The 12,492-nt window shown below is 46.6% G+C and overlaps 1 protein-coding gene across 2 annotated transcripts in view; it reads left to right on the top strand.

The window, feature by feature from the left end:
- The window catches only part of SIL1 (SIL1 nucleotide exchange factor), a 95,043-nt gene that overhangs the window by 33,751 nt on the left and 48,800 nt on the right, over positions 1-12,492 (top strand). The gene's annotated exons all lie outside the window — the stretch shown is intronic.

The following is a 12,492-nucleotide window of genomic DNA, read 5'->3' as shown; positions in this document are numbered from 1 at the left end:
TTCAGACTTAGGAATACTGCACAAACAAGTAAAACAAGATGCTTGATGAAGACCACACTCAAGAAAGATTGTATCCATGGTCTGAAAGCCAGATACAGGGTCACTGAAGTGTACTTTGCAGTGGTAGCTGAGCTGAGCTCTGCTGGAAGGGGAGGTTTCCCCACAGCTTGGGCATGAGGAACTGGAGGACCTCTGATGCCTCGCACAGAGCTTGCTGTGACACCAGGCAGCAGCTTGCTGGCAGGGCTGCTCTGCCAGCACAGGCTGTGCTGCAGCCCAGCAGCGCTCCCAGGGACTGCGTGGTGGTGATGCTTGGCCGTTCTCAGTGTGCTTCTGCTCTGAAATGTGGCTGAGTGTGAAGGTACCTTCCTACAATGGCTGTTCCTTGTCTGCATCGCTTCCATTGGTGGAGCAGGGAGAAAAATACCCTCCTGCTGCATCTTGGTGAGCCCTATGGAGCCACACACCTGAGACACAAGGAGACAGTCTGTACTGTCCTGTGCATCGCCTGGGCAGTACTGGTTTAATCATTTATACCTGTTCACACCACCAAGGCTTTGTATAGGGTGCAGATGTGTGTATTTGGGGTGGGGTTAACCCCAACCATTAGCTTGTCAGGTGTCAGGCAGGATTTGCAACACTGGCAGCTGGGGAAAAAAAAACCTGTTATTAAGTGTAACGTGGCACCTTGGATACAGAAAGCAGGGGGAGACAATAAATACAGACTTCCAGAATGTCATTTTATAGTGTCACTTCAGAATTTATTAAGACTTAGTTGCAGCGATGCCTGCAGCTTCTTCTGGTTGAATCAGTAAGTTCTGTTCATTATCTCCAGCACTTGTTTTGACCTACTGTGTTTTAAAGAAGAAATACTGGAGGCATGGGGGCACCCCAGTTACTTTCTTTGGCAGCTGTTTTTTTTTGTGTAAATCCAGGTTTTCTCAGGTTTGCTGCTAACACCCCAGTCAGTGCTCATCTGGGTGGATGGACTAGAAATGTGAAGCGTTGCTTGATGAGAGAGCACTGAGAAACACAGGCACCGATGACCTGCTTTAATCACTGCAGCCTCCTGCGAGCAGCACGTGGCAACGGGAAGAGTCGTAGCGAGGAGAGATGCGACTGTCATCTTGGAGCAAGTTTGCATGTCTTGTCATTCCACCCTGGTACCGTTCCAGTGTGTGGACAGTCTTGGACAGGCTGAGGATGGCTGAAGGTGGAGAAGGGTTCACAAGACCTTCCTTAACGACAAAAAGGTTGTCGCTAAAGCCGCAGACTCAAAGGATAGTTCGCTGTCACTTCTGTGTGGGTGTTGCCGCTTGTTTACTGTTGGGGGCTCACTGCCTTGATGCTGAGAATGGCACCAGCATTTTTCAAGAGTTCCTCAGTCTACAAATGAAGTTGTGCCTGTTTCTCCCATTTTCTGTCAGGCACAAATCACAGCAGTGGTGTGTTTGTGTACCTTTATCACTGTCTTCAGCATTTAGCTCTCCAGGATGGAAGAAAATGAGTTCAAGGCCAACCTTCCGATAATTTATTATGTTCCTTGCGCTTAAGGGCAAAATTTAAGTTGCCAAAAGCAGATGTTTGCTTGCTCCTTTTTTTAGCTCTCGGAGTACTTTCTGCATGCTTGATTGATGGACGTCCTGTTACATTAATAGTTGGGCTTTGCAGAAAGCTGTTATTACCAGAAGAATCTGGTGTGGGTTTCAGTTTTCCTTCTTGCATTGAAAATCCATTATTAATGCCTTTTTGAGGGGAAAAAAAAGGCTTCAATTCTGGCATTTTGCTTTGCTTTCTCAGGCTCCTTTGCAACTGTCTTTTCTGAGGCGCTTTTAAAATCAGTGTTACAAGTGTTCTTTATATTTTACTGCGTGGTTGAGCGTTTCTGCATCCTGCTATTGATTTCTAATTGTGTTGCAGGACGTTTGGGTGCACGCAGATTGCCATGTGATCAATTACTTTATATGTGTCTTCCCAATCATCACTGAGTTGGCTTTTTGCATGTTCCCTCCTGCAGGATGCTGCTGCCGAGCCTGGAAGCTACCAGGAGAGCTTTGCCAGATTGTAGCCCATGAGTGCAATCTTCAGACACTGAACTTGTGACCGTTCATTTAATTGTGGGTTTGATTTTGGTTTTATATCAGACAGGGAGGTACGCTTGTGAGGTCTCCTCTTTTGTGCCGTCTTTGCAGAATCGTTCTGTCCTGGATTCTCTGGCACTGTTGTGTTCTGCATCGTAGGAGCTTAATAGGTTGTCCTGGTTTTGTTTGGGGTGGCTGTAATGCATCTTAAGCTCTTTGGATCAGTGCTAGCATGAGCTCTGACATTGCCTCTTGGATCAGCTCCATTAACAGATCTTGGTGTTTTAGAGGTGCAAAGTCCAAATCTTGATGAAATAATATGGAAACACAGGCCACATCTGTAGCTGCTGTAAAGTTGGATTTGCAGATGGGCACTTGGAGGATGTCCGCGTTTATGGAGCATGAAGCATCTGTTTGAGAGCCTGATGGGACCAAAGGAGGGTGTGAGGAGTGACACGACTGTGGCCAGTAGAGGTGCTCCAAAACGCATCCATTACTCCAGGCGGGCTGCAGCAGGGGAAGAGTACGTGCTGAAGAGGACAGAGGACTGTGCGTGCACATGTGCATGCATGGCAAGTCCTAAAAGCGCAAAGGAGAAAGAGCAGCAACAGAAGATTTCTGTGTAGGGAGGGTTTGCACGTGCCTCAAGCGTTTGTGAACCAGAGTAATGAGCAGTCCCACTCCAGGGCTCTCTGGGCAGGTATGGATGTGTTTGTTGCTTGACCTGCCTGCGGGCAGGCTGCTTCCAAGCCCTCTGTGCATTGGTAGCGCAGGCTCCATGTCTGCTGGGTGCTTTGGTTGCAATGATACACAATGTGTCGGTGGTCTGAGTATACAATAAATTGCTGCCAGCTGGATTGGGGTGTTTACTTGTCAGGCTTATCTTGGAGGTTCAACTCCTAGACACGTAAAACATGCTGTGCTTCACGGAGGCCAGTTTTAGCTTCTAAGGAATTAGATGCTGTAGTTTATCCATCCATGCTGGGGACCAGAGCAAAAAGATGTCGGAGGCATTGGTATCGTGTCTCTGGAGGAGCAGCACAGAGTATGGGTGTTTTAAACACACTTGTAGAGGACGTGGGCAGCCTGAGATCTTCCTGGGTCCACCAGTGCTGCTGTTCGCTGGAGCTGGCAGTCAGGAGGGTGTTGGCATGTATAACTATGGGCAGGCTTTGACCTTGCTGCTGGAACTTAGTTAGCAATTCTGTTGATGTTCTGGAAATGAAAATATAATTCAAGCCACCTTCTCCAAGCTGGCCCTGAGTGAAAATCTGGGAGGAGAGGAATTACTGAATAATTACAGTCTTTTTTTTTTTTTTCTTTTTTGCTAGAGTTACTGCGCTGTGAAGTGTCATTAGTTTCCTTGAACTTACTGGTCCAAGTGTATTTTGCATTAATATAATTACATAAATTGCAGTCTCATTAATCACAGTGTGTGCTGCAGCATATCATTCTCTCGCCTTATTTTGCGGGTGGTTTGGCTGGTGGGAACCCCTGTGACCCTGGCCAGGGGGGAAGGCTGTGGTGGTAGCACTCCCCTTAGACTCCTGTGCTTGTTTTAACTCGTGCTTTGTATTTGCACGCCTCTTACCCTGTAAGATCTGGGAGCATTTGCCAGTGCTGCCGTGACTGTGGAGAGCAGCCACGCTGCTGTGGAGGAGGGCAGCTGGGACACAACCTGGGAAAGGTAGGTTGATTGCAAGTGAGTTTTGCTGCACCACATCCCCGCTGCTGCTATTTCATTTTGGGTCCGCAGAGGTCCTGGCATGGCGCAGCCCTGGCTTCTGGCTTTGCAGTAAATACCTGGAGCCTGAGCTCTTGTGCAGGGGACCACTGCAGGGCCGTTTGATGATGCTGTGGCTCTGTCTTCGTGGCAGAGCTTTCAGCCTTCCTGGCAATGTAAATTCTCCTGGCTGCATGCTAAAATTACACTGAGTTATTGATTTATCTTTGAGAGGATTTCCTTCCCGAGGGACATTTGTGGCTGTTGTAATGATTTAGTTCTTCTGTGAGTACAGAATCCATAGCAGAGCCACCCTGTTGCGCACAAGTCTGCAGCCCAAGGGTTATGCTCCCACAGGCTTCCTCCGCAAACTGATTTCTATTCCAAAGCCAAGGTTATTCTGCTGTTACTTCCAAGTGACAACTGCAGATAAAAGGGCATTTTCAACTTTGCACTGAGCAAGCTGCAAGTCTTGGAGCAGCCTCTGTGTCACGGCACCAGCATTGTTATCCTGGACTCGTTGCAAATGCAACTCTGAGACTGCCATGTGGGAAGTGTGAAGCTGTGCCAGCATTAACATACTCAGGCTCCTGGGAATGTTTTAATTCTTTAAAGCAGGATATGATGTGAGCAGGATGTGCAAATGTGGTTTGTTTTTTTTTTTTTGCCTAAAGGTGCAGGGTACAGCCCATCTTTTCTTTGCTTTCTGCTGACTTGCCCATGGAGCATCTCTAAAAATCAGGCTAGGCAAGTTCTATTTTGACCTCCTACTTGAACCCCTGAGGAGGCAAAGCCAATTCTCTTCTACCACCAGTTTTCTCCCCTTAGCCCTGAAATCGTAGTCCACTCGTTGTGGCTCAGCTGGTGAACACCATCTGTAGAAGGACCCATCCTTTCAAGAGTTGGGCCAAATGTTTTACCGAGTATCTCTGGAAGGGAAATGACAGGCTCTGTGTCCCTGGGTGCCCTTCTCCAGCAATGGCCCATCTAAAGCACCTCCGCATGGGTGCCAGTATCTAACTCCGCAGTGGATTTGGATCCGATCTCAGCTGCACTGTGTGCACTGATAAAATGTAAGGCTGCTCGCACATGCAGTGTTATAAAACAGCATCCCCTGATTTGGCCCAGGGTGAATGTCAATTTATTTTCCTGTGAACCCAGTGTGGCACAGCTACTTTCTTTCTTAGTGATCTATCTGCAATATAAAACAAGTCGTTAGTGTCTATCTTAAATACTGCAGTGTTGACAAGTTCTCTTGACAAAAATTAGGTTAATGTTCCCTATGACTGCATTAGCTATAGAAACAAGGCTTTAAATTGAAGCTTAGGAAAGCACTATACCAATACTCTCTCCAAGGCATCTTCTTATTCCAGCTTTTATTATTCAAATTTGTCCTCACTATAGCTTGGCAGCGTAGCTGGCAGATGAGTTTATCCAATATGTTCTGCTAGTCTTGCAGCCAGGCAGTTCAGATCAGGCACCTTTCAGCGTTGAACTGGGAAAATGTTGTCCAACTGTCTGCGGACCTGGCTCTCTTGGCTCTGGGGGATGCTCTAGGCTTGGAGAAACATTGGTGCTGGGGTGTTACTGCAACTGCTGGTGTGAAAGTGTGCTATGAGCCAGCTGACACGCATTGAGTAGAGATGCCATCTGAGTCAATAAGCTGCATGCCTTGCTAGCAGTGGCAAAGTGTCCTGACACGCTCCCGGTGATAGCTGGAGAAGGGAGTTTGGTTTTCCTCTGTTGAACGTGTCTATCTTTTCACTTTCAGCCTTGATTGAGTTATAAACACAGAAGCTGAGGACAGGAACAGAGATTGCTGAGACCTGGTCGTGAAGACACCTTCTTGAGCTTCCCAGCCTTCCCCGTGAAAAATAGTTTCTTTTTTTTGTCCCTTTTTCCTCCTGTAGCATAATCTTGGGCTTCAGCTCTTCGTTACCAACTGCAGATTAATTGTGACCAGCTTAGACCTCCTGGTTCTCACCCTGGTGTTGGTCCTGACGGATTATCCCTCCCTAGAGAGCAGTTGTGTCCTTTCCATGCCTCTGTGTTGCTGGGTTCTTTGGGGGTGGTTTTCTCTGCTCTTATGTTCATGTGTGGTGGCCATCTCCATGGTCACTGGAGAGAGGAAGAGGTTCTCTGAGGGTGACAGATGTGGAAGACAGCTGTGGTTGATGATGTTCTGGAGGTGCTAATCTCTGTCATAGTAAAGCAGCCAATGGTGTCTGGCTCAAAAAGGTGTTAGATGCCTAAAATCTGGCAGAATAAATATCATCCTCAGTTCATTTTGTCAGGTTCTCAGTTCTCCTGGTCATCCCCCTTGTTCTTCTCTGTCTACGTTCTGCATTGATCTTCTCTGAACATAGATGAGCCTTCAGCATCCCAGATGGGCTTTCTAGTATAACGAATACACCTGTGAGATGACAATTATTTAATAGGTTGTAGTAACATTATGAAGTTGTTTAGGCTTGGGGATAAATAACTTAGTGAGCCGGAGAGGGATTAAAACTGGCTTTTGTAAATAATGTTTCTCTTGGATGTTGACTTGGTGACATGGTGAGACAAAGGTTGCTGCAGTGTCTGTGCAGCCCAGCATGCCTTTTGATAGCTGAAATAATCAAGAGTGTGGCTGGACACCTTCAATCTCCGCTTTTCTTCTGCTGCTCAGACCTTTGTGGGATTAAACTCTCTAAACTGCTACAGTTCACAGAATTGAGCCCAATATCAGAAGAGAAAATAAATTAAGTGCTTCATACTAAATCACTAAGCACATGCATCGTGCGGTAACCAAGGGTGCATGGTAATGCATAAAAAATTACTGTTTCAAAGCTAGAGATAAGGGTTTGCTTATAAAGTGAAAACGTGGTTTTCCCAATTTCACAAAAGGGCAACCCTTCCTCTTCCTTCTGTGCCATTAGTTTTTTCCTGCTGTATTTTCTGCTCTTGCAATGCAAGTGAGAGAAGCCTTTGCAGGGAGGTAGGTGGAAGGGCAGAAGCACTTGTTGCGAGAAGCACTTTGCCATATGAGGCTTTTCTATACTGGCTGCAACAGAAGATCTATCAACAGATGCTACAGCAGTGGCTCCGGTCAGAGAGGCACCATATGTCCTCTCCTGAGCCCTCCCGTTGCTCCTTCCCTGAGTCTTCCTCCCCAGGCACCTCCCTGGCATCCACCTTCACTTCCATTGCTTACTATCTCAGAGCATCCTGGAAAGTGGCAGACACCTCATAGGAGGTACACGCTCTGCCCTGCACGTGCCAGCTGGCTCTCTTGTCCTTGGTGGTTATCTTGCCACAAGAGGGTCGAGGTTTGATGGGTTTTTAGGCAGGCAGCTAAGCTCGGCTCTGTGCGTGCCCCTGTATGAGGCTGGGCTACGTGCAGAATAATCTTTTTGGACGCCAGCGATGGTAGGTGTGAGTTAAACGGACCTGCTGTGACACTGTCAACGAGGGTCTGTCACCTGTCACTGCCAGGTTCGCCTGCCTCTCCCTCCCCTTCCGCTCTCCCGCTGTCGGAGCTGGAGGCGAAGCCAAGCACAGGCAGTGGGTGGATTTGGCAAGAGGCGCGTTAGGAGCCGGAGCCCGGTGCTCACAGGGTGCTGCCAGTTTGAAAAAACGGGCTCACGGCCCCCAGTGCTTGCTGATCAATTGAGAAAACAAATACCGGTGCCATGGGAGAGCGCTAGCTTGGTTTAAATTGACACTCATAAGCTATTGTCCAACCGAGTGTCCAAATTTAACTGATGCTTTCACGTGTCTAACCAAGTATTACTTACCGGAAAACCCCTTCCTTGCAACGTTTTGTTCTCTGCTAGCTGCAGATCGAATTGCAGAAGGAGGGATTTGATTCTGGTATCATTTTAATGTTTCATTATATCTGCTGAGGGGAAACAAATTACAGAGAAGATCTCTCAGCACTAGGACAAGAGACTGGCTCTAAAACCTTTTTCAGATAAACAAATGTTTGAGCTGTAGGCCTGATGGATGGTGTTTAAAGACATGGTCATTACCGCAGCAAGCAAGTGGTTAGTATTAAAAATCATAGGATGCAAGAAAGAAAGTTCTCCCAAGGTTTACTGTGGGTGTGTGTCTCCCTGTATTCCTGGTTGTGCAGAGCCCTGAGCACCCTGAGTCCAGACAGCAATCGCTGTGGCAATAGCCATGGGGAAAACAGTAGCCCAGCAAGCACCAGTAAGTAGCTTCTCTCTTGCTAAATGAGAAAAGGGAATGGAAATGGCCCTTTCTCTGCACCCTGTTTGAGTAGGGTTCAAGTTCAGTGGAAAGCAGTGCTGCTTCTTTGAGACACATAAGGACCCTGGGCAAGAGCAGAGACGGAGGCACTTTGTGTTGGGATGTATCAGCGCAGCAATTTTGGGGTTTTCCCAGGGGTGGCTTTGCTGCCAGCAGCAGTGCTGGGCATTGAACTGGGAATGGATTCACCGTCAGTGAACTTCAAAGTGTTTCAGATGTCCCTGCTCTGCTGCAGCATGGAGCAAAATTGGTGTTGGAGAAGATGTCATATCTAGACATCACCATTTTGACAGGTCGAATTGCAGGATATTTATTAGCATAGCTTGGAGTATTCTATAAAAGATTTGTCAGATAAAATTACCAAATAAAGTGTCTTACGTGAAACATCCTTGATTTTGTTGAGGTTTTTCTTAACTGTTCATTCAGTCTCTCAACAATTCATCACATTCAGGCATTTCTGGAAGTCACTGGTGTGAGTTGCTGCTGAGAGCTAAATAGCTCTCGCTCGGGGATCAGACCCTTCCTGCTCAGTATTTGTATGTGTGCTTTGGGAGGCAGAAGAAAAGAGCAGTTTGAGTTGTTTGCTCGTGCTGTAAGGACAAATCTCCTCTCTCATGGTTTCCTCCATAATCTCAGGAAAGGAAGGACATCTCTTTATCCTTGTTGGCCCTCTGCACAGCAGGATCTTTGTCCGTATCAAGGTGCAATAATAAGACAAAATAATGGTGATAAAACCAGCCTGACAGCACCAGGACTTTTCATTTGCAGACAGAGGCAGCACAGCTGCCTTCAGCCCTGGAGGAAGGCAGCCCCTGGGAGAAGTGGTGCCTTGGGAATGGCCACGGTGGGTCTCGGCAGGGGTTCATTCAGCATCCTGTCCCCTATGGATGCTACAGGCACATGCTTAAGGAACTGCTCATGAACATGGCAGACATACAGTGATTATAAAAGAATTTTCTCTATAATTAATTACAGTAGGTAATTAGAGCGCTTGCTGTCACTGATGGTGGTGACCTGAGAAATCCGGGAGCACTGGGCAGTGACCAGGATGGTGCTCCTCCAAGGATGTGCTGTGCCTAACAGGCAGCTGTGGTTTCCCAGCAGAAGTACAGAACTAACGGAAATAAGAGATACACATGAAGTGGCTTTGTAAAGCATGTCATCCAGTGTCGTAGGAGTCTCCACTTGAAATGTGGACACAGGTGTCTGAGCTGTCTCACCACCTGTGCTGTGGACGAGGTACAGTGGGAAATGCCGGGGGATGCTGGGGTGTCTTCTGGGGGGAGCTTCCAGGCCTGATGCTGTTAAACCTCTCCGCTAGCTATCTGGAAGAGGTGATGTATAGCATATTAATGACTTTTCCAGTGGCACTTAATTGGGAGGAGTGGTGAGTGCCAGAAAGTGAGCTACTACAAAAGGATGAGTGAAAAAGGGGCAGGAAGTAGCAAAATGAGATTCAGGCTTTGGACTTCCTCTTCCTATCAGTAATCCATCTCTTCTTGACCTGTGTCTTCTATACATCTTTCCTTCCTTTTGTATGTAAAAATGTTCTGTTTTGAAATAAGAAGCAATCCAAGGAGTAGTATGACTTAACCCTTGTAGGAAAAAAAGGAAGCCAGGCTTTGCTGCTTCCTTGCTCAACAGCGCTAACTGGAAAGTCCAGAGTCAGAGCACGCACCGAGCCCCATCGGACTAGGGCTAGTTCATGTGTTTTTCCTCTGAGCCCAGCATTCAGCGTGAGAAACAGGTGGCATTTTTGTGCAGCCAGAGCACCGTGCTCGTGTGAAATGCTGTCCTCTCCCCAGGCAGAGCCCGTGGCAGGAGCAGGCAGCCTGGGCGAGTGCCAGGGCAGTTATGTCCCCCTATGCATGACCTGCATGTGATGCTCTAGCCTCTCCCCTTTGCCCACCCATGGCACTGGTGGCTCCTGGAGCTGGTGGTACCAGTGATGCTACAGAGGGGAGCTCTGCTGCTTCCTGGGATTTGTCTCCTTGTGTCTTTTTTTAATCATTATTTTATTAAAGGAGTAGGTATGGTGCCATCAGATAACTTTTTGTGGATGCTCTGTCTTGTGCAGCCTTATTATTTTTAATATTGCAGCACTGCTGGTTTATTTTGCTGGGAACATTCACGTATTGATTCGTGGATTCTTTTGTTGCCTGTACTAGAAAGAAAGTCCCTTTCCCCTCACTCCCCTGTGCAGAGAGAAACAACAAGTAAAGAAAGGTAGATGCTATCTGACACTTGCTCACATACAAGGTGATTTCTGAGAACTGCAGAGCCGGTTACTGACTCATAACTGGGGTTTGTTTTCACACCGTTAATAGATTTGATTTATTTTTGCAATGGCAAACAAGGATGCTCACTCGGGGAGTAACCAGGGGATCTGCCTCGGCAAGCTGGGTCACCCTTTTTTCTGCTTGCAGAAGCCTTCACAGGGGAACACTTCTCTGCCGTAGGGGACAAAGTGGTGCCAGAAGGTGTTTTTGGAGGGGGAGAGTCTCATGTCCCTCTTGGGCTTCTCTTGCTGGGCAGGTTGATGGGTGGCAGCTCGGAGGTCCAAGGGGTGGGGGGATTGGGAGGCTGCTGCCAGGAGCATAATGAGTTATTGCACAATCTCGGTATGAGATTTACATGTCTATGTATGATGTAAAAGTTCCCCGGTTATTTTTAATGCCTGCTTGTTGCTGTGTAGTGAGTTGGGGCTCAGTCTTGTCCCTGTGCAGAGATGCAAAACAGCTTGTGGCCAGCACTAAATGGAATAATGTACTGGAAGGGAGCTGAGCAGGATGAGACCTTTCTCATTTAATGAGAAAACACAGTTGGTCATTTGGTTGGTCTAGAAAAGGAGAGGTGGGGTTACTTGGATATTAGCGATGCATATTCAGCACAGCAACCCTCTGCTTTAAGTTGTCCTGTATGTAGTGTGCCTGATTCTTGCCTTAGCTGTGAGCATGGTGGAAGTGTGTTCTGCTTTCCATTTGCTTATTTGTTTATCCTCTTGTTTTCAACCTCTGCGAAGCTTGATATAGGTATAGAGCTTCAGAAATGTACACATAACAGAATAACAGATAACTGTGATTTTGTTACAAGGCAATAATTTAAGTCGACAGGTCTAGCCGATAACATAAAGCACAAGAGAGAAATAGGATCAGCTTATAAATGTCACCAGAACCCCTGCGAGTGAGTTGCTGCCTTGAAGCTGACTCCAGTGCTGTTACTCCATCTAATATATTATAAGAAGAAATAAACGGATGTCTGAAAAGATCTGGTTGACCAAGATTAAAAGAATAGGGCTATAAATTAAATTCTTCCTTGGCATCACTTTAAGCAACTTTCAGGACAGACTGAACACATCCAAATAAGACAAATGCTAATACACCAGGAAGACCTCCAAAAGACCATGCATTTTCAGTCTGCAGATGCTTGGACGCATGGCAGCGCCCAGGCACGATGACGGTTTGTCTGGAGGGTGGTCTAAGTCAGAAAGCAGTTGTGCTCCAGCTCATGCAGGAGAGCAAAGCCCATCCCGATGCTTCTGCAGCCACAGTGCATGCCACTAGATAAAGGGATTAAATCAAGAACGTAGTAATATCATCATAGCAGTGCATTGCCACAGGATCAGCTTGGAAAATAAACGCTGTCGCTTTGCTTTGATATTTATTCCCAATATATACCTTGTCATTCGTGCAGTGGCAAGGGTTTGTTATCCTCTGGAAGTATTTTACCTGTTGGACGCTATCTTCTTGGCTGTGAGGTGAAGGGCTGAAAGATTGAGGGGCTGGTGGGGCGGCACATCCCCATCAGGGACACTGGGTGGCCTGCTTAAACCCTGTGGCTTTCTCTTAGATCCATCAACCCAAGCTGATGCAGTAATGTGTATTCAAATAATTTCAGTTGTGGTTTAAAAAATTTCAAGTATGGGATAGTTTTTAAGTGGCAAAGAATACAAACTGGTTGTGGGGGAAGGAGTTTGCTAGCTTCCTCCTCCAGCAGTTCTAGCCTTTTCTGCAGGTTCATGGAAGGGTTTTCGCAGCTGTTTCTACTTGCTGGGTAGATGATTCGGAGTTGGGAAATTAATTAGAATGGAAACTCTTCTTTCCCTTTATAAGGAGTGAGGGAGTAGGACAGGATGAGATCTAGCAGCTGTAGGATTTGGAGATCTCTGGAAAATGAGACTGTTTAGCTGTGTTCAGTAACGCAGATATGCAATGCATACCTGTTTGGATAGACATCTTTTATTTTTCTAAGGTGTGAAGGAGAAAAAAGGTCAGAAAATTGCTTAAATATAAACTTGTTTTTATATTTTTTAATTGAGTTTCATTTCCCAAATGCAACTTAGTACAAACAATAAGTAAAAAATTAATTCCTCTAGGAAAAAAAGCTATTAAGAGTGTGAGTCTGTATCAACAGCATGCAAAGCTGTGTAATTGCTTG

Source organism: Pelecanus crispus, chromosome 8 (assembly GCF_030463565.1).
Source record: "Pelecanus crispus isolate bPelCri1 chromosome 8, bPelCri1.pri, whole genome shotgun sequence".
NCBI classification, from domain to species: domain Eukaryota; kingdom Metazoa; phylum Chordata; class Aves; order Pelecaniformes; family Pelecanidae; genus Pelecanus; species Pelecanus crispus.
The sequence above is the reverse complement of the archived record's forward strand: the minus strand, read 5'-3'. Positions and strand labels throughout refer to the sequence as shown.